At 40.3% G+C, this 21,432-nt stretch overlaps 1 long non-coding RNA gene and 1 pseudogene across 1 annotated transcript in view; both read right to left on the bottom strand.

The window, feature by feature from the left end:
* Nucleotides 1–21,432, bottom strand: part of LOC144313316 (uncharacterized) — a 357,200-nt gene that overhangs the window by 29,761 nt on the left and 306,007 nt on the right. The gene's annotated exons all lie outside the window — the stretch shown is intronic.
* Nucleotides 20,597–21,079, bottom strand: LOC144313252 (large ribosomal subunit protein eL29 pseudogene; annotated as a pseudogene).

Raw genomic sequence — 21,432 nt, 5'->3', positions numbered from 1 at the left:
ACAGGGATGAGGGCAGAGGGGGAATTGAGATCAAACCTTTCAGAGGGTGAGAGCTGACAATGCCAGGGTTTCTCTCTGACTTCTCTATGCTTGTTGCTTGTCAAATAGACATTTCCTCAAAATGCCTCTTAATGTCACCCTTCTTTCTTCTTCTTGTGCCCTTTAATCTGATTGATTGTACAGATATCAATTGCTTGTGTATCTGGGGGGTAATGTCGGCCTGTTCGCCATAGAGAAGCTGTGATCGCGCCCTTGCTGTACATGTAAAAACCAGGGCGACTGAGGACGGGGTAAGAAGAATTCTTTAAAAATTTTTTTTTTAAAGATTTTATTTGTTTACTCATGAGAGACACAGAGAGAGACAGAGACACAGGCAGAGGAGAAGCAGGGGAGTTTGTGGGGAGCCCGATGTGGGACTTGATCCTAGGACCCCAGGGTCACACCCTGAGCTGAAGGCAGCCGCTCAACCACCAAGCCACCCAGATGTCCCAGTAAAAAGAATTCTTACACAGTGTTATCTTGTGGTCAGTAGGTACTTTCAGGAGGGAAAGACAGCTAGAAAGATATAGTAGCCATTCGTTTGGGGGCAGTGCAAGTCTCCTGCAGGCTCAGATTCAATAGCTCCTGTTCTTTGAAAACCTTATTTTTATTTTCTTACTTGCTTTAAACAATAGCAGTGCCTCTCTCAGGTTAGATTGTGACGGTGGCATGTTTGTGTTCCTCCGAATTTCCTACAGTTGCATGGCTATGCTCATACCCCTTGTTTTGCCATTTCTTAATTATTCCACACTGCCACACACACACATACACACACACACACACTCACATACGCTGTGGGTTGTAGGCCTGGAGGTCCCCTTGAGGACACCAGCTGCCTGGGAGAAGGACAGAAAGGTCCCAAGGCACAGGTAAAGTCAGTGCCTAAAGGAGAACAGTGAGTTCAGAGCAGTATGGGCAGGGGCCTCGGGCATGAAGTGCTGGGACTGGGTGTGCAGTAACTGGGAACAGTGCAGAGGGGGGCCCAGGAGGCTGGAAAGATGCTGAACTGGAGGGGTCTTTGGTGTACTTCAAGCTGCTTTTACTTCCTTTCCGATGCCATCGGGGACCAAAGAAGGGTTCTGTATCCTAACTGGGGGGTTAGCTATAACTGGAGTTTTGTCTTAGGGTGTTTCCCTCAGCATTCCTGGGAGAAGAGGCTGGAGGGGGAGCATACCCAGAAAAGGCCAGAGAGGCCCCTACTGCAGTCATCCACGTAAGGAGTCATTAGGTCCTAAGGTGAGGTGATGGTGAGCATGGCGCCCAGAGGGCACATTCCACATGCATTTGGGTAGTAGAATTGAGTGACATGGCTATAAATTGGATGCGATAGGCAGGGTAAGAAAAAGGTCTAGGGTCATTTATATAATTATGTTTCGGTATTCAGGATTATCTTTGGTATGGCCAGTTTTGACCTATTTAGCAAATCAAAATAATATGGTGGACAAATAAGCCTAAAGAAATCTAAGGTGATGGGTTCAGTTGATGATCCAGGACAGTCTGGAGTCTGGTTCTGAGGATCAGAACTCAAGAAAAACAATAAGAACACCAGGAATAGGGATTCAGTCTTCCAAGACCAGGGGTTCTGGCTAATTCTGACAAGATCGTCTAACTTGCCCTGCACTGCTTTAAAGATGGCCATCCATTCAACAGTGTGTAAGCCCTTCACATATTCAGGACACTGTCCAAACCTGATCGCAGGCAAGAATTTATGAAAAATGACGGGACACCTGGATGTCTCAGTGGTTGAGTGTCTACCTTTGGCTCAAAGTGTGATCCTGGGGTCCTGGGATCGAGTCCCACATTGGGCTCACCTCAAGGAACCTGCTTCTCCCTCTGTCTGTGTCTCTGCCTCTCTCCCTGTGTGTCTCATGAATAAATAAATTAAATAAAATCTTTAAAAAAAAGAGAGAGAGAGTAGAAGGAACCAGCATCATTTAACCCTTCCAAAGGACAAACCCGACAAGCTGTGGATAACACTCGTGCACGTATGTGTCTACAGGTGCACATTGAAGGATGTGTCATTTGAAGTTAACTGGTAGAAAACAAAATGTATACAGCACTTTCTACAGATGCTATTGTTCTTGTACTTGCGGGGCTTTTTGATGCACAAGGATGTTTCTCTCACTGACGTGTATATGTTGGTTCTAACTTGTTCTCCATCTATTTCACATGGAATGGGAAGTCTAAGACTCTTACAGAAGGGAAATAACTCACAATAATTTTTACCTTGGGGTCTTATTTTCCTCCTGGTCCAGTTTAATGGAAAGACAGTAAATGTGCACTCAGATTTCTCCAGAGACTGTTTTACTCTCACATCAAAGCATAAGATGCTTCAACTATATCAATCAAATAAAAACAGGATACACGTCTTTTATGTGACTCTTTAAAAGGACTAACTAGAAAGGCTACCCAATAGATGAATGTATAAACATGATGTTAAGGGGCACCTTACTGGCTCAGTCCATAGAGTATGCAACTCTTGATCTCAAGGTTGTCAGTTCAAGCCCCAAGCTGGGTATGGAGCCTACTTAAAGGAACAAAACAAAAAACCAAAAAACCCACATAATGTTAAATGAAAGTTAAAATAAAACCCTGATGCCAGTGCATGATGTATCTTCGATGCAAATGCCTTCCAGACCAAAATTACTAGTGTCTCTAGGGCAATGATATAAATAACCTGTGCTTACTTTTTGACTCATGAAAGAGTTGGCAAAAGTAATGAGTTTTTAATAGTTTCATAAATACCACGTCTGAAAATAGTTCATGAATATTTGGGACTCATTTATGAAATGCTTATATGTTATTTCAAGAAGGTACACATTTTGTCACAGTTTGTGACTTGCAAAGGCTCCAATCAATGGCGGGATTCAGGACAAGTGTACAATTTGCATAGACATGAATTTAGGTGTCAGAGAATTCTCCTTGCATGTAAAATGCCTGGAGTTCTCACATCTTACTACATCAGCATGAAGGTAACTGAGGACCAAAAGAAGCAAACAGCAATATATGGTGTAAAATACAATCCCCCCTCTAACCCTCATTTTGGTGCACACCATTTGTTACTACATCTGAAGACAAAGGGTCTTCCTGGCTTCCTTTCCTTTTGTTCCAAATCTGTCCTCCAATGACAGGCGAAATATGTACTCCAAGAGGAAGTGCTTATTTGTAGCGCAGGCTACTGTGGTTGCCGTGTAAATGGCGAATGCTCTTTTGTCCAATTGTCCTGGAGTTCAGTCCTTCATTTTGTATAGAAAGCCAAGGAAGAAGTAGTAACCATTTTTAATATTGTGACTCTCCTTTGAAGTCAATATTAGTATGGAGTGAGGTACTTTGAAGCTATTAAAATACATCTATCAGGGTGCCTGGATGGCTCAATCCATTAAGCGTCTGCCTTCGGCTCGGGTTGTGATCTCAGGGTCCTGGGATCGAGCCCTGTGTCAGGGTCCCCGTTTAGCAGGAAGTCCGCTTGTCCTCCCTCTCGCTCATGCTGTCTCTCATGAGCTTATTTTGTCCAGAGATATTTTAGCTGCTGTAAAAACTCAACCTTTCCCCTTTCTTGGTTGATTTCTCAGTCCTGATTCTAGGCAGCTTCTATATTTGCTAAAACAAGTAGAATCAATGTTTCAATAATTTTAGACTGTATTCACAATGTGCTGGATGTTTTAAAGCAGCCCAGAAAGTTACTGGGATCTCTGAATGTTCACCTAACTTAATATTTCCTGAAGAGTCTGCCAAAAACTGCAGAGAGAACATGACAACTTTGGTGTGTGTGTGTACATGTGTGTGACCTTTTCTTCTTTCTGTTCAGGATTAGGATATATTATCAGTCAAATTTATTCTGGGCTCTGTGTCACTAGAAACTGACAGCCAAGGAACTTGTGGCTTTGGTGGAAGGGGCTTGAAATCCAGGTACTTGGCCCACCAATGGGTGGGAAGGGGATGCGTTAGAGAGGTTTCAGCCAACAAACTGACTGGCTCCTGTGCACACATCTCCTGGGATGCAATGCCTGTTCATACAGCTGGCTTCACAAGTAGATAAAAACTTAAAGTGCTTGTAAAAAATGACTTCCTTTCTAGTCTGCCAAAGATGTGTTTAACACTGTTCCTTTGTGGAGGCCAGTGGTGGAGGCATCAGGACAACTGGCTCAACCAGAAGCCTGTCCTCCCTCTGATCCTGCCCCCTCATCTCCGGTCTTGACTGCACCGAAAGTGTCCTTTCTCTGTGCTCCCTATAAATGTGGTCCATTCCATTTGTTTGGCACAAAGAACATGCTAACTGGAGGTCTTAGATACCTGTAGGCTCCTGTTATGACTCTGTGACTGAGCTCTTAGTTTAGAGTTAGGTGGTCAAGAGTGATGGCTCTCGTCCCATGGCCTGGGTTTAACACTGGGCTTGTCACTAACTGTGTCATCACCTTCTTCCACTTCCCTAAGCGTCAGTTTAGCCAACTGTAAAATAGGGCGCCTCATAATCCTTCCTCACAGGGTGATGAAGATCCAAGGAGATAGCAGCAGAAATGCTTAGCAGATGAGCCAGGCTCATTGGAGGCTCTCAGTGAACTTTAGCAATTTTTTTAAAAAAAAGGTTTTATTTATTTATCTGACAGAGAGAGAGAGATTGAGAGAGAGAGAACACAGGCAGGAGGAGTAGCAGAGGGAGAAGCCGATGCCCCACTGAGCAGGGAGCCCGATGTGGGACTCCATCCTGGGACCCTGAGATCATGACCCAGGCTGAAGGCAGATGCCCAACTGGCTGAGCTCCCCAGGCGCCCCCACAATTTAGCTATTAGAGGTAAATGTGTCTTTTGATAAGCAACAAGTTTTTACTCTAGCAAAAGGCCAAATACCCTTAAAATTCGATTACACCACGTAGCTGACCATCTTGCTTTCTGGTGGCTCAAGTTGACAGAGCATTTGGGAGAAGTTGGCAGCGCTGGTTTGAAGCTGGTTTCTCCCCCTCATCTTTAAAGGGAACAGAGAAAAACCAGTGTGGTCTGGTTCTGAGGAAAACCAGGTCAGGCTTTGTTTCCCATTTAGAAGACATCCTGTGTATAAACGCATATCGCGATTCCCAGAATTCCTTCGTGACAGCTTCCTTAGTTAATGGGCAGGGAGGATTTTCTCAGGCTGGGGCTACACAGATCTGCCTCAGAGGAGAAAGCCAAATAATTCCTATTTTTGGCCTTGTGCTTAGAAAAAGGGGACAAACTGCTTGTTTCAAAAAACTTTCTGGGACATTAAACAACAGTGTTCTTTTCTTTTCTTTTTTTTTTTTTAAAGGGGAGGAGATCTAGTAGGCTGTCCAATTTCACCCTTAGGATAAAACAATTTTTTTTCTCTCATGTGCTGATTCTTAAACGTCACTCTCTTAACTTTTCTGAGCTGGTCTCCCAGGGTATATAAGAAACACAAATTGCTGATGGGACAGGGCTGAATGTTTCCATTTAGCTTCTCAGCTATAATCTAGAGGACTGAGGTGGCTGCTGTGGCTTCCCTTCATAGTTCATGGGTGTGTGTGTGGGGGTGGGGTGTTGGTGGGCGGACAAACGGCCAAGAATGCAGGCTTGACTTCCTTCTCGTGGTCTGTCTTACTGTCACTTCTCTTTGATACCTTCTTGTCATGCTTTTAGCTCTCAGGCCAAGTATTGCCTCACGGTTTGCTAAGAAGGCAGCACTGCTTCTGAGGGTGCGTTCAGGAAGCCAGTTCACCTTCGCTACTCTCTTCCCCCAGGCCGCACTTTTGTTTAGTCTCCTCTACTCTTCCCGCTTTCAACCTTCCCCTCTCATGTTAAGGCTTTGTATTTTCCTCTCACAAACGGTACCTTTTTTTCCTGCATATGCACATGTGGAAAACACCTTCACTTCTTCAGTCTTGTCAAGAAAGGAAGGAGCCATTTTGTTCAAAGCAATCAGTCTCTTCCCCCTATGAAGCAAACACACAGAAATAAGATTTTCTTTTCTTTTTTTTTTTTTTTTTTAAAGATTGTGTTTATTCATGAGAGACACAGAGAGAGAGAGGCAGAGACACAGGCAGAGGGAGAAGCAGGCTCCATGCAGGGAGCCCAATGCAGACTCGATCTCCGGACCCCAAGATCACAACCTGAGCTAAAGGCAGACTCTCAACTACTGAGCCACCCAGGTGCCCAAGAAACAAGATTTTCACACACAAAATCATGAAGATTCAACCCCGTCTATGTATTTTTAAAATTTAAATGACATTCTAAGAATTCTATCATGTGCTCCAAGAACTAGGACCAAAAAGCATTTGGTTTTTAAATGGTCATATTTATATATATGAATAAATGAAAGGGAACTCATAAAGGAAGAAAAAAATCTTTCAATGAAACACATCAATATATATAGCTCAGTGTGAATATTCTTGTTTTCTCTCATTTTATCATCTGAATTACTTAATATGAATTTCTTTTTAAAGATGTTGTTTTTTAAAGTAATCTCTACCCTCAACGTAAGGCTTGAACTCACGGCCTAGAGATCAAGAGTCACATGCTCTACTGGCTGAGCCAGCCAGGAATCCCTGAATTAATTAATATGAATTTATCTTCCTGGAAACTTTAACTAAATATAGGAAGGCCATATAGCCTTGTATTAAAGAGTGGCCTTTCGCATCAGACCCATCTCAGTTTAACTCCTACCTTGGCTTCTTTTCTTGTAGCATAAACTTGAACAAGCCACTTAACCTTTCCAAGCCTTAGCATCCTTACCCCTAAAATAAGTCTTTGTGTGTGTGTGTGAGAGAGATGTTGTGACTTATAATAAAAAATGTATTTTTGATTTTCATCTAATTCCTGACACAGAGCTCCTAAGACCCTTGGAATTTCCTGTAATGAGAGTGATTAAGGTGTCTTGTTATTAATGAGGTGATGTTTGGACCACACTTACAGATGGGACCTGGCTGTTGAAGAACCCACTGTGATGGAGGGTGGGAACTTTCAGCCCTACTCCCCTCCCCTACCCCTGACCTTTTCTGGAGAGAAGCCTCCATAAAAAGTCCAAAGGCCAGGGTTTGCAGAGCTTCCAGCTTCATGAACACCCGGGGATTTGGGGAGTGTGGTGTGACTAGAGAGGGCATGGAGTCTCTGCAACCTACCCCTGTACCTTGCCCCTGCATCTCCCATGTGGCTGTTCCTGAGTGATAGCCTTATATAATAAACCACAATCTAGTGAGTAAACCATCTCTCTGAGTTCTGTGAACTGCTCTAACAAGTTAATCGAACCCATAGAAGGGAGGAAGATACTCCTCCTTTTGTTCTATCTTACAAACACAAAACAAAACAATACAAAATATTGGCAATTATCTGGTATGTTGATCCAAGAACAAGGCCAACCTTCTCTCTTCACACACATTACACTCCATAGCCCACGGCAGACATCTAGAAGTTACGTTTGCTGCCACTCCCCCACCCCCGACCACCACTCTAGCCCCACATCCAATCAGTCCCCAGGGCCAGCCTACTCTGTCTGTAAATCCACTTTGTCTCCAGGGGAGTTTTACAGTGTATAAATCATTGTTTTGGCTGGATTTATCAAAACACTCCTCCGATCTGCTTTACCTAAGTTTATCTTATTAAAAAAAGATTTATTAAGCGCCAGCTCTTTGCCAGGTGCTAAGAAAAAAAAATGAAAGAGAAGTGCTCTGATAACTATCTACATAAGGCAGTACAGGAAACGTGATTATATGGATGTTGAGCCCAAGAGGAATATCTGTAATGGAAAAAAACAATCAGGAGTGGGTGAGTCTTCCTAGGAAAGGTAACCACAGGAAAAGAAGAATGCTAGGAATAGGACTGGGGGTGGGGGCAGGGATAAAATTCAAGGGTAAGTAGACAAGGAGGAAATAAAGGAATTAGAAGAGCCACCAACAACACAAAAGAGAAACAGAAAAGAGGGGGTGTCAGGGATAAAGGTGTAATATTATAAATTTATTTTAATAAAATAGCATAAAATACACACATACACACAGCATGTAAAACTGGTGAAATCTGAATAAGATGGGTGGATGGTACCAATGTCAGTTCCCTGGTTGTGACCTTGTACTGTAATTATGCAAAATGTTATCATTGGGGAAAGCCTAGTGATGGATATATGAGGTCTCCCTCTATGTTGTTCATTACAATTACATGAGAATCTAATTTATCTCAAAATAAAAGTTTTTAAGCTAAAAAGGACTGTATATCTTAGAAATGGATCTTTCCAAATTCCTGGTGGGGCTTCAGACCAAACTCACCATGTTTGTTTCTGTGTGTTTGCTTCTTAGGGGGAAGAGACTGATTGCTTTGAACAAGATGGCTCCTTCCTTTCTTGACGAGACTGAAGAAGTGAAGGTGTTTTCCACATGTGTATGTGTAGGAAAAAAGGTACTGTTTGTGAGATGAAAATGCAAAGAGTTAATATGAGAGGGGGAAGGTTAAAATATATTTTAAGTATTATAAAGGTGTCAAGGACACCTCCTCCCCCAGGGGTCTGAAGTTTCTGATACAACCGAGGAGTCAGGTGTAGGTAGAAAAGTGTCCAACTGAGTTGAGGACCTTTGGGTCCTTGTTGGTCATTATGAGGGTGATTTCAGGGACATCATGATGAGAGCAGAAGCCAGATCCTAATTGGTGGAGGAGTGACTGGCAGATGAAGAAGTGGGGGAAGCTAGTATGAGTGACTCTCCCTTTGCAAGCAGGGAGAGAGATGAGAATATAAACAAGTGAACACTGTGGACCAAGTGATAACCAGGGGGGTACATAAAAGGCAGGACATACATCAGTTACCCATGGGCTCTGGAGTGGGGGTGCCTGGCTGGGAAAGCTGACTCTGCCACTTGTTCTCCGTGTGACAGTACTTCAGTTCTTTCATCTGTAAAATGGGGATCACCATAGTATCTTTCTCACTGAATTGTTACAAAGATCAAAGCTGAGGTGCCTGGTAGATGGTAACTACCCAATACATATCCGCCTTAATTGCTCTATTCAAAGTGTTATGGAGACAGCAGCATAAAAGGTGATGAATCTGTTGGGTGCACAGAGTTAGAGAAAAATCTGTCCTGGAAGCTGGATCACAAAGGGTGAGTAAGATTTTTTTCAGGTGGAGAAAAAAAATCAAAAAGCGTATTTGAGAAGGGAGCACAAATTAGAAAAACAAAGACAAGTAAATGAAATTGCAGGGTGAGTTTGATCCACAGCCGCACCAGGAAGTTGGAAAGATCCATTTCTAAGATATACACTCTTTTTTTTGTCTTAAAAACTTTTATTTTGAGATAAATATAGACTCACATGTAATTGTCATGAATAACATAGAGGGAGACCTCATATATCCATCACTAGGCTTTCTCCAATGATAACATCATGCATAATTACAGTACAAGGTCGCAACCAGGGAACTGACATTGGTACCATCCACCCATCTTATTCAGATTTCACTAGTTTTACATGCTCTGTGTGTGTGTGTATTTTATGCTATTTTATTACATGTATGTATTCATATAATCGCCACCCTAGTCAAGATATAGGAAAGTTCTATCACTACCATTATCAATTATCCCTCATGCTACCCTTTGCCCGTGCATTTTTAATGTTTGCTACTGGGAAGAGAAAGAAAAGGAAGACAGAGGAAAATATTTTTTCTCTTTGGTTGAAGGAAAGGTCAGCCTTGGGAAAAATTCTGAAACAATTGGGCACTTGCCCTCTTCCCTTTTGGAGCAAGTCCCGTGCCTTGTGCATTCGCATTTCTCTAGAAAAACTTCCTCAGTGAAGTGATAGAAGAACCATAGTTGATTAATCTAATTCATACTTAGGTATGAATGACTCACAGATGGTTATGTCAGCCAGAAGAAGCTGCATTTTTAAAAAGAGCATGCTTGCTAGCCATACACCGTTCCTTCTAGGTGTTTTTTTGTTGTTGTTGTTTTTTGTTTTTTGTTTTTTGCAATCTAACAAAGTGAAATGAAACAATTCGCATAATGTGTGGTCTGGGGGCAAAGATTACCAAAAAAAAAGGCCAGCCTTGTCTTGAAATCTGACCTCATGCTATAGTATCTTAAGCAGATACTGATGTTTACAGTTTTCCTTTGTCTACTCTTGTATCTTTAGGTTTTCTAGATACTCCAGGTGTCTTTCCACAATGTTCCTTGCCACAGTAGCATGGAAGAGATGGAAAAAAGGAGAGAGGGGAATGTGCAGCAGATATGAAAATCAGGTGTTTCTAAGTCACCAATACCTGTATAGGCAACCACATACTATTTTAATTTCCTCTTGCTTCAGATAAAAGCTCTTGAGATAATATTCTATGTTCATGACTTTGACTCCTCTTTCTTTCTTTCTTTCTTTCTTTCTTTCTTTCTTTCTTTCTTTCTTTCTTTCTTTCTGTAGGCTCTATGCCCAATGTGGGACTCAAACTCACAACCCCTAAATCAAGAGTCACATGCTGTACTGACTAAGCCAGCCAGGCAGGCGCCTTTTTGACTTTTACTTCTTGAAAAATATTGTACATAAGTCATGACTACAGATAAAAGTCAATGGTTTTCTTTAGTGAGGGAAAACCGTATCGTAAATTTATTATTTATGTTTTGGTTAAACTTTTGATTTAACAAACAAACAGCTTGGCATCGTGAATGCCTTTGGTCTTGCTTATGGCCCTTGTATATATCTGGACCGGGTTGTACTGACCTTCTGGAGAATTGCTTTAACTGCATTGTGCTACTTGGCTATGTTGGCAGATGAGTAAGAAACAGTCCTGTGAAATTCATCATCACGTTTACCGTAAGGATATTGCTGAAAATGGGCTTCATTCTATTGCATGGTATTCTGTTTATGAACATCCTTAGGAGGCTATTTTTATAGTCTTAATATGAAGAGTGTTTGTGCTTCTCTTGATGGAGTGGCCCAGTTTCACAAGTTTCACAATATAGGCACTATAGTTGTATTTTGTCTTTGCAAAGATTGCTAGAAAGCTTAGAATATATCTCTGGTTCAACCTGAGCAAGTGCCTTTCACATCCTGGCCTAATTCCTGGTCTTGCTTACATTCCTGTTCTCTTTCTTGTATGCTCCTAACTCATGTTCTTTTCATATATACTATGTTTCTTTCAAAGCTACCTTAATTTTTTTGAGGTAGAACAGTAGCTTAAGAACATAAGATCTGGGGCAGCCTGGGTGGCTCAGTGGCTTAGCACCTGCCTTCAGCTCAGGGTGTGATCCTGGAGTCCCGGGATCGAGTCTCACATCGGGCTCCCTGCATGGAGCCTGCTCCTCCCTTTGCCTGTGTCTCTGCCTCTCTCTCTCTCTTTTTGTCTCTCAAGAATAAATAAATAAAAACTTAAAAAAAAAAAAAGAACATAAGATCTGGGGTCCAAATGTCTTATTTCAAATTTCTGTCACCACTTGCTGACTGTACAAACTTGGGCAAGTTACTTAATGTCATCAAACCTCAGTTTTCTCATCTGCGTAATAAGAGCTTACGAGTTTTTACTTCGTAGATTGTGTGAGGATTAAAGGAGGTAAGTCATGAAGAAGACTGAGCACAATGTCAGGCACATAAGAGGGCATTCAACAAATTCATGTCATTGTTGCTCTCACTAACAACGTCTCATCTTCATATTAGCAAACATGATATAAGCATACACATATATGAAAAATATGATCATAATTTTTAGGAAATGATTCCGTCTTCTTCGTGTTTATTTGAAATTCACATGCCTTGATACTCATTACCAGCCAGTTTCAGGAAATAGATTTTCAAATGTTAACAGCTCAAATCATGGCAAAAGATTATACTCGATAATTAGCATCGCCTTAGATAGCTATACAGAAATGTAATGCTTTTTATATTTGTGTCTCTCTTACTACATAGAAGCTAGTGTTCTGTCTTTAGGCTGATGTATCTATTTACATAGTAGTTCTAGAAGTGTTAGTGAAATGCAGATTATCTTATCTTGCAATTTAAATGAAATATTGCACAGATAATTTCAGAAAGGAATTTTCCAGATAGCAAGAAATAGTCCTCAGCAACATGAAAAACCAGAAACAATACTAGATCTAATTCTGAAAGAGCACAGCCATGTGATGAGTGCACCATTTCATTTTTAAGGACATAGATTTAATTTCATGTGACAATCTGGCATCAACATTTTCCTCTGGTCTTCTTTTTTCCAAATAGCCCTGTAAATATGAAAATGCAATCAAATAGGAAAAGATTAAATTTGTGAGACTACTTGCAGGGAACCATGGTTATTATGAAGGCAGTAAATGAACAAAATAGATTAAGGAAAATGCCAAAGAAAGTTGCATGATATAAACACATCTAACATAACTAATGAGAATCCTACGTGCACAATAAAATGTCGCCCTGTATATCTAGCTCATTGTTTTCTACCATTTCCATCTATCATATTTATCAAAGAAATGTAATAACTCTTCGGGATATCATATTAATTCATGCAATATTTTTCTCTCTCCTACCAAGGGAAGGAGGGAAATTTTGCATTAGTAGTAGGTTTTGTTTTCCTCAATATTAACAAATCTTTTGCAACATTCCTTTATTTAAAAGAGTTGAAGTTAGCAATCTAGGGGCACTGGCTGGCTCAGTCGGTGGAAGGTAAGTCCTTGATCTCAGGGTCCTACGTTTGAGGCCCACATGAGGTGTAGACATTACTTAAAAATAATATCTTTAAAAATGTTTTCTTAAATTAAAAAGAAGATAAAAATAAAATTAGCAGTCTACTTAAAAGGGGTATGAGTATAAAACTAATTCTTAGTGACTTATACCTAAATATTTAAAAGTTCTTTTGTTGGGATCCCTGGGTGGCGCAGCGGTTTGGTGCCTGCCTTTGGCCCAGGGCGTGATCCTGGAGACCCGGGATTGAATCCCACAACGGGCTCCCGGTGCATGGAGCCTGCTTCTCCCTCTACCTATGTCGCTGCCTCTCTCTCTCTCTCTCTCTCTCTGTGACTATCATAAATAAATAAAAATTTTAAAAAAGATTTTAAAAGTTCTTTTGTTTATAAAAAACGTAATAATACATGGCAATTTTCTATGACAAAAAATTAATTTGAAGTTTTGTCTCATTTAAATTCTTAATGGTTTTATTTATTTGCATTACATAATTCACTTTAGTTCTGATTATGCTTTTAAAAAATAGAATATATATTTATCTATTTTAATCCACGTGTTGAATGAATCTCCAATAAAACTTCTTTTTAAAAGATTTTATTTATTTATTTTTGTGAGAGAGAGAGAGAGAGAGAGAATGAGCCAGGGGAAGAGCAGAGAGAGAAGCAAATTCTCTGCCGAGCAAAGAGTCTGAATCAGGACTCAATCCTAGGACCCTGAGTTCATGACCTGAGCTGAAGGCAGACGCTTAACCACCCAGGCATCCACCCAGTGAATTTCATTTAGTGGTAAGGAATTCCTTATCATGACTTAAAAAGCATTAGTTATAGAACTGAGGTCCAGTGACATTTTTTCCTTCCCTTTCACGGTCTTCTTGTGCAGTAACTTAACAAAAGTTACTCAAGGAGTCTTTGATGATATGTTCCAAAGTGTCAGCCTGACATTGGCCTAGCATCATAATTGTATAGATTATGTAATAATCATAGCTGTATAACTGTATAGTTATAGTGACATAACGGTCATGTGCAGAAGTCAGGGGCATTAACATCCTTAGGCTGGCCTCCTCTGTTATTATCTGCCACCCTGGCACTTCTGCTCATCCCCTTTCCCTTATATTTCTCATCTCTTCTGAGGAGAAAAGTAATTGAATTATGCTCACCAGACTTTTGAAATGCACTTAGAAAACCATGGGCAAGGATGGTACAACAGTCAGTGAAGTATGTTTAAAGTGTATTTCTTTCATATCATTTATTTTCAGAAGTCAGGATTAATATTCCAACTTTTGGATAGTAAGACTACAGCACAGATGGAATTAATGAATTTCTAAAGTTAGCAGGGGAGTTGAAAATAGAAGTTACATTTCCAGAATCTTAATCATCTGCTTGAAACTTTAAGTGTTTTGACATGCAGACAGTTCTATGAAGAATTTTGTCTTGATTTAGAAGGCTGATGTTTTTCATTGTAGTTCATCTAAATTGCACTGAAGTGCACTGATGGGAAGGAAACAAATTTTTATGATGTATTCATTATCGCCTAATACTTTACATACATTAACTCCAGTTAGTCCTTATAGCACCCCTATGTGGCAGTTGTTGCTGTCCCCATTTCACGATTAAAAACAAAAACAGAGATTCAAAAAGAGATGAGTCCCAGCCTTCTGGTTTAGATTTGGGATCACCATTCCAAAGTGGGAGAGGAAAACATTAAATGTTGTGAAATATTTTCACATTTTACTGTAGATTTTATGTATTTACTGGTAGTTTTTATGAAAAAAAGGCAATGTGTAATAAAAGAAATGAGTGAAAAGGATATTCTTGCCCTGGAACATGAAGTCTGATCACTTTTCCGGCACAAATACTCAAAGATTTGGAGGCAACATACAGTTTTCATATTAAAACAATCTCTGCTATATTAGGGAGTTAACGCAAAATTCATTAATGTCCATATTATGTTTTAAAATAAAACAAAAAAAACTTCAAAGAAATTTCTGAGCGCTGTAGTGATGTTCCAGACTTCCTAGGGGCAGGGTTTTACTCTCCTCTGTTGTTGGGGCACTTGATGAAAAGTTGGAGGAGCCTGAGGTAGCTTTTTAATTACTGCAATTGTTCCATGGCTTTTGCCACGTCACTTCCTGGTTGCCTTTCAAAGTCAATGAGGATTTACTTCTGAGAAAAATCAACTTTGAGAAATGAATTACTCTCCCTGGGAGGATAGCAGATCCAATATATGAAAACAAAATTATATTGGGGAGAAAAAGAAAACTGCTTTTAGCCGTGGCTGGATGTAATCAAGCTTCTATAGATCAAAGCCAGTTAGCAGTGAGGTTGACGTTAGCAGTGAGAATAAGAGACGTTTTGGCTGTTCAGGCTTACCGGCAGAAAACACCAGAACCCTCAAACTCTCCAATGCCTTTTGCACACACACTTTCTTTCATGGCCACTTAAAATGCCCTGGGACAGCTACCAATGAGTATCCCCTCAGCATCCTGTGGTCTTGATCTACCTCTTCTCAAGGTCTCCTGATCCTGGGATCAGCCTCTGCACAGCCTCAGGACTCCAGCTGTGCCCTTACCTCTCCATGGGAGACCATGTCCTCCCTGGGCCATCTCTCCCAGTGCTTCCTCTGGCACTGCTCTCATGACACCCTATTGTAACTGCTCATTTAGTCACTATATCTATATCTATATATCTATATCTGCTAGACTGTAAGCTCTGTGAGGGCAGGTCCATGGCTGCCTTTCTCACCCCGCAAAAAGAAGTGCTTATAAATGTTTGATGAATGAACAAGGAAATGACTGCTCCCCGTGCTTTCTCAGCAGTGAGGGAGGGTGGTTCCTACCAGTTACCATTCTTCACAGGCTCCTAGAGAATCACAAGCCACCCTTCTCACCTCAAGGAACCCTGGTCAAGTTCCTGGAGGTCTAGGTTAGATGAGGTTTGAGGAACACCAAGCAGTCACTTCTGCAGAAAATTAACCAGTAGGTCAGAGTCTAGACACTTTGGCCCTTACCTTTGAGCAGTATGTGGCCCATCCACAGCCAACAATATGAAGTTAGGGGTGAATGTTGACTTCTCTTTATTTGATGGTTTGATTCCAAGGGCTAACACTTCAATCTCAATATGTGGAGATTAAAAGTATAGTTTTTAAAATTTTTAAAAAGATTTTATTTATTTATTCACGAGAGACACACAGAGAGAGAGAGAGACATAGGCAGAGGGAGAAGCAGGCTCTCTATGGGGAGCCTATGGTGGGACTCGATCCCAGGACCTCGGGATCACATCCTGAGCTGAAGGCAGACACTCAATCACTGAACCACCCAGGCGTCCCATAAAAGTATACTGCTGAAGTCAGATTGCTAAGGTTGAAAACCAGTTCAATCACTCGAGGCAAATCACTCTACCTTAATAAACCTTAGTTCCATCATCTGTGAAGCGAGGCCAATACTAGTCCACCTCAGAGTCGCCAGGAGGATTAAAGGCGATAAACTCTGAGAAGCATTTAAGATGGTGCCTGGCACATAGCATGTACTGTAAATATGCATATAAATATTTCAGTATTATTATTTTACTCTAGCCAGCAGGAGGCCCTCCTATGCTGAAACTCCCTGAACGTGTAGCATCAGAGGTTAGGCTCCAACACTGTTTGCACACACAAATACATATGCACACACTCATGCATGTGCGTGCACCAGTTGGTGAAATCAAATAAGGACTCAGTGCTTATTCTGGAAAATGGATTAATCGAAGTGAGGAAAGCAAAGACATGCTTGTATTATGAATCCATGACCTAATCAGAGAGGGGGGCAGGGAAAAAAGCAGAAATAGTAATCTGTTCCAAGAAAAAACAATCTCCTTGGATTCTGGCCCACAGAATTGCAGCAATCTCTGCCACCGTGGACATTACCCTCCTCTCTGGCATTGCTTCCTAGCTGCTGTGGGATGCTGGCCCTGGGAACATATTTTTAACTGAATGAAAAACACATCAGGATTCCCAAAAGGTGGAAACTCAGTGTCTGCCAGGGTGACGTGGCCTTTTGGATGCTTCTGTTTGGAGGCCAAAATACCTAAAACTCAAAGATGAAAGATTTCTTCCATCTGGAAAGGAACTGAAGGAATTCCTCTGGAAGGATCTGAGCTACTCTCAGGCAGAACAGTGGCCCTGCCAATGCCACAGGGAGAAGGGGAAAGGGCCCTTCTTCCACCGCCCAGCCTCCCTGGTGAGATGAACCTCCTCCTTGCAAGCTTATGAATATCAATGAGCCCAAACCACATGTGAAAGAGCCAGAACATATTGCAACAGCCAAATTGCAAGTTGGCTCCTAAAACTTGGCCAAAGGAGCATATAATTCAAACAGTGGGGCTGAGGCTGGCACTGCGCCGGAGCCTAAGGAGGGATGGAAGAAACCTCCGCTCAAGTCCCTGAAACCTCTGGCAGATCAAAAGGAAAGAAAAAGGGAGCAGGCTTGCAGGAGCTCTCATCACTGCCCCGTAAACACTCTCGACCCCGGCTGGTCATCCAGAAGTCAAAATAAAGTGTTCTCCACCAAAGCAAGGCATGAGAAAAGAATCCAATGCCCAGAATGCACACACTGGTTTGGCATAAATAAGAACTTCAATGAACATTGAAAAGCAGTGAAATTCTTTCATTCAACAAATAATTACGGGGCAGTCACTGTATCTCAGACTCTGCTAGGCCGTGGGCATAGGGTGCCTAAGAGGAGACAGTTCCTCACCCCAAGGAGTTGACAGTGGCAGTGGCGTGTTGGCTAGGTGGGAGGCAGCCAAGGGGGCGAAGGCACGAGAAGAAGCAGGGTGCAATTTCAGCATGCTCAGCTGCTCCCATGTCATAGGAGGTGGGGTTCCACAATTTGTTTTTTTATTCACTTGTGGATGACATTTGGTATGTTTCCCGTTTGGAACTATGAAGAAAGTGGTGATGAACATTCATGTCTTCCCAGGATGTACACTTTCATTTCTCTTGGGTTAATATCTAGACATGAAATTATGGGGTCAGATGGTAAGGGTATATATAACTTCATGAGAAACCAGTTGTTTACCATTTTGCATTTCTATCCTCTGTGTACGAGTCTATCCTTGTCAACATTTACTATTACCTGTTTAAAAAAATTTAGTCACTATGGAGGGGATATAGTGGTAGCCCGCTGTGGTTTTAGTTGCATTTCCCTGATGATTAATGATACGGAGCTTTTTCCCCCCTCTTCATGTTATTTGTTTTTAGTGCATTTTCTTTGATGAAATGTCTGTTCGAATATTTTACCCATTAAAAAAAAATCAGAATCTGTTCTTTTATTATTTGGTCAACTCTTTACAAATTCTGGATATGAGTCCTTTATCAGATGAACATTTTACAAATATTTTCTCTTAATATGTGGCTTGCCTTTTTTGCTTTCTTAACAGTGTATTTTGAGGAGCTAAAGTTTTAAATTTTGATATTTCCCATTTATTATTTTTAATTCATGGTTTATGCCTTGTGTTCTAAGACTTTGTGTCTAGCCCCAAATCACAAAGATTTTTCTTTTGTTTTGTTCTAGAAGTTTTATGGTTTTAGATTTTCCTTTTAAGTTGAGAATATATTCTGAGTTAATTTTCTTATGTAAGATAAGAATTGAGGCTCCTTTTTTTGTCATGTGAAAATTCATTTTCCGAAATCATTTGCTGAAGAGACTATCTTTTCCAAATTGATTTCAGTCATTTGTTATAGAAGCCATCTTTTCATGTTTGGTATCTTGGCACTTTTATTGAAAGCCAAATGATCATTTATGTGTGGGCTTATTTCTAGACTCTTGAACCATTTTCATATATCTCTATGTCTGTCCTTATGCTAGCACCACACTGTCCTGATTATTTTAGCTTTATATTAAGATTGTCCTTCTTTTCCAAACTGTTTTTTGATCATTCTAGATTTTTGCATCTGTATATATATTTCTACAAAAAATCCTGCTGGAATTTTGATTGGAATTGCATTGAACCAATAGATCAATTTAGGGACAATTGTTCTCTTAACAACATTAAGCCAATTGCACTATGAACAAAGTATGTCTCATCATTTACTTAGATCTTCATTAATTTATCTCAGCAAAGTTTTGGAATTTTCAATTTACCTACTATCATATATTTCACTAAATTTATCCATAAATATTTCATGCTCTGTGATGCCACCTCAAATGATATTTAAGGGCAGCCCGGGTGGCTCAGTGGTTTAGCGCTGTGGTCGGCTCAGAGCGTGATCCTGGAGACCAGGGATCCAGTCCCATGTCGGGCTCCCTGCATGGAGCCTGCTTCTCCCTCTGCCTGTGTCTCTGCCTCTCTCTCTCTGTGTCTCTCGTGAATAAATAAATAAAATCTTAAAAAAATAATGATATTTAAAAATCTTCAATTTCCAACTGTCTGTTGCTAGCCTTTAGAGATACATTTACTTCTGTATGTTGACCTTGTATCCTCTTATCAAATTGACTTCTTAGTTGTAGTTGCTTTTTTGGAAGTTTCCTTAGGATTTTCTACACAAACAACCACAGAGCCAATGGATATGGCAGTTTTATTTCTTCCTTTCCAAACTACATGGATTTTATTTTGGTTTCCTGCCTTATACCCTTGTCTAGGAACTCCCACTGAATAGAAATGCCAAGAGGGGAACTTTTCTTGATCGCAAGGGAAAATAATTCAGTTTTAAATTGTTAGGTATGATGCTAGCTTTACATTTTTGGTGGATTTCCTTTATCAAATTGAGAATATTTCCTCCTACTTCTAGTTTGTTAAGAGTTGGTTTGATTTTTTTTATTATTATAAATGGGTTTTGATATCTGTCAAATGTTTTTCTACACATGTTGAACTGAACTGGTTGATCACATAGCCTCTCCTTTTTAGTCTGTTATTATGGTGAATTACACTTACTGAGTCCTGCATTGTCGAATCAATCTTACAATACTGGGACAAACCCCACTGGGTTATGGAATGCTCTTTTTTAAATATTTAACTGGATCTGCATTACTACAATTTTAATGATTTTGTGTCTGCATTCACAAAGAGTATTGGTCTGCAGTTTTCTACCCTTTTAGTTTCTTTTTTTAGTGTTGGTATTAGCTTCAAAAAAGACATAGGAAAGTTTTCTCCTCTCTACTTTTTTTGTGTAGGATTGGTTCAATTCCTTCCTTAGATATTTGGTAGAATTCACTGATAAAGCCAACTGGAGCTAAGGGGGTTTTTGTGGGAAGGTTTATAATCATAACTTTACTTTAATATAAACTGAGATCTTTAAAATATATTAATAAAATATTTTATAATATATAATAAATATATAATAAAAATATAAATACATTTATATATAAATAGAGATTTTTAAAGATTTCTTCTTGAGTGAGCTTTAGTTGTTCTGATTTTCAGCAAATTTTCCCCTTTTATCTAATTTGATGAGTTTATCGGCTTGAAGTTATTCATAAATTCCCATATTATCTTTTTGGTATATGTAGAATTGTTCATGCCTAATACTGGTGACTGTGTCCTCTATTTTCTTGTTCAGTGTTAGGTAAAGATTTATCAGTTGTATTTTCAATGAATCAGCTTTTGGCTTCATTTTCTCTCTGTCCATTTATTATTTTATTGATTTCTGATTATTTCTTTCCTTCCACTTTGGTTTAAGTTGCTTTTCTTCTTCTGGTTTCTTATGGTGGAAGCTTAGATATTTGGTTTTAAACTGTATTCTTTCCAACATAAGCATTGAAAGTAACAAATTTCCTTTATAGCACTGCTTTAGTTGCATACCCCCCCTTTATAAATGTTACTTTTATTTTCATTCAGTTAAAAATATTTTCTTTTTTTTTTTCTTTTGATCCTGCCTCAGGTTTATTTGTACAAATAGCACAGGAGGACAGCAGGCCCATGTAGACAGAAGCCCAGGGGTCACCATTCTCACACTGCAGGCAGAAGCCTCTACACTGGAGACTTTGTGGGGGCCTGGGCACCTTTGGGAGCCTGCGCTGCAAGAGTAGAAGCAGGAACAGGAGCCAGGGTCACAGCTGCAGCCTGGGCCTTGGTTTGAGCGTTGGCCTTGGCCTTTGGCCGGCAGAGCCTGAGACCTTTGGCAATGTGGGCACGAGCACATTTCCTGAGCTTGGCGTGAGCGATGTAGGCAAGTTGATTGAGATTGTGGCTGCCGCCCTTTGGGATCTTGGGCTTAACCTCCTTGGGCTTGACAAGGGCCTTAATAGCCTTGGCACAGGCAGTCATGGCCTTGGCATTGTTGGCCTGCATCTTCTTCAAGGCCCTTCTTGTTGTGCTTCTTGGCAAAGCGCATGTTCCTCAGGAACTTGGGGTCCACCCCCTTAAGAGATTCATCTTTGTGACCATCTTGATGCCATTTCTGTGCCATTTTTGTGACCAATTGTGCGTGGTGCGGTTCTTGGACTTGGCCATGTCTGCACCAAAGACCGCGGCTCCCCCTTAACAATATTTTCTAATTTCACTTGTGATTTCTTTTTTTACCTATATATTATTTAGAAGTATGTTATTTAGTTTACAAACATTGGAGTGTTTGCACTTATCTTTCTAGTATTGATTTCTAGTTAATTGTGGTCAGAGAATATACTATGCATGATTTCAATCCTTTAAAATTTATTAAGGCTAGTTTTATGGCCCCAAATATGGTCTAATTTGATAAATGGTCTGTGTACACTTAAAAATTGTGTTTATTCTGCTGTTGTTAGGTGGATCGTTTTACAAATGCCCATTAATTTAATTTGGTTGATATGTTATTCAAGTCTTCTGTA

The sequence above is a fragment of the Canis aureus genome, chromosome 5 (assembly GCF_053574225.1).
Source record: "Canis aureus isolate CA01 chromosome 5, VMU_Caureus_v.1.0, whole genome shotgun sequence".
NCBI lineage: Eukaryota > Metazoa > Chordata > Mammalia > Carnivora > Canidae > Canis > Canis aureus.
The sequence above is the reverse complement of the archived record's forward strand: the minus strand, read 5'-3'. Positions and strand labels throughout refer to the sequence as shown.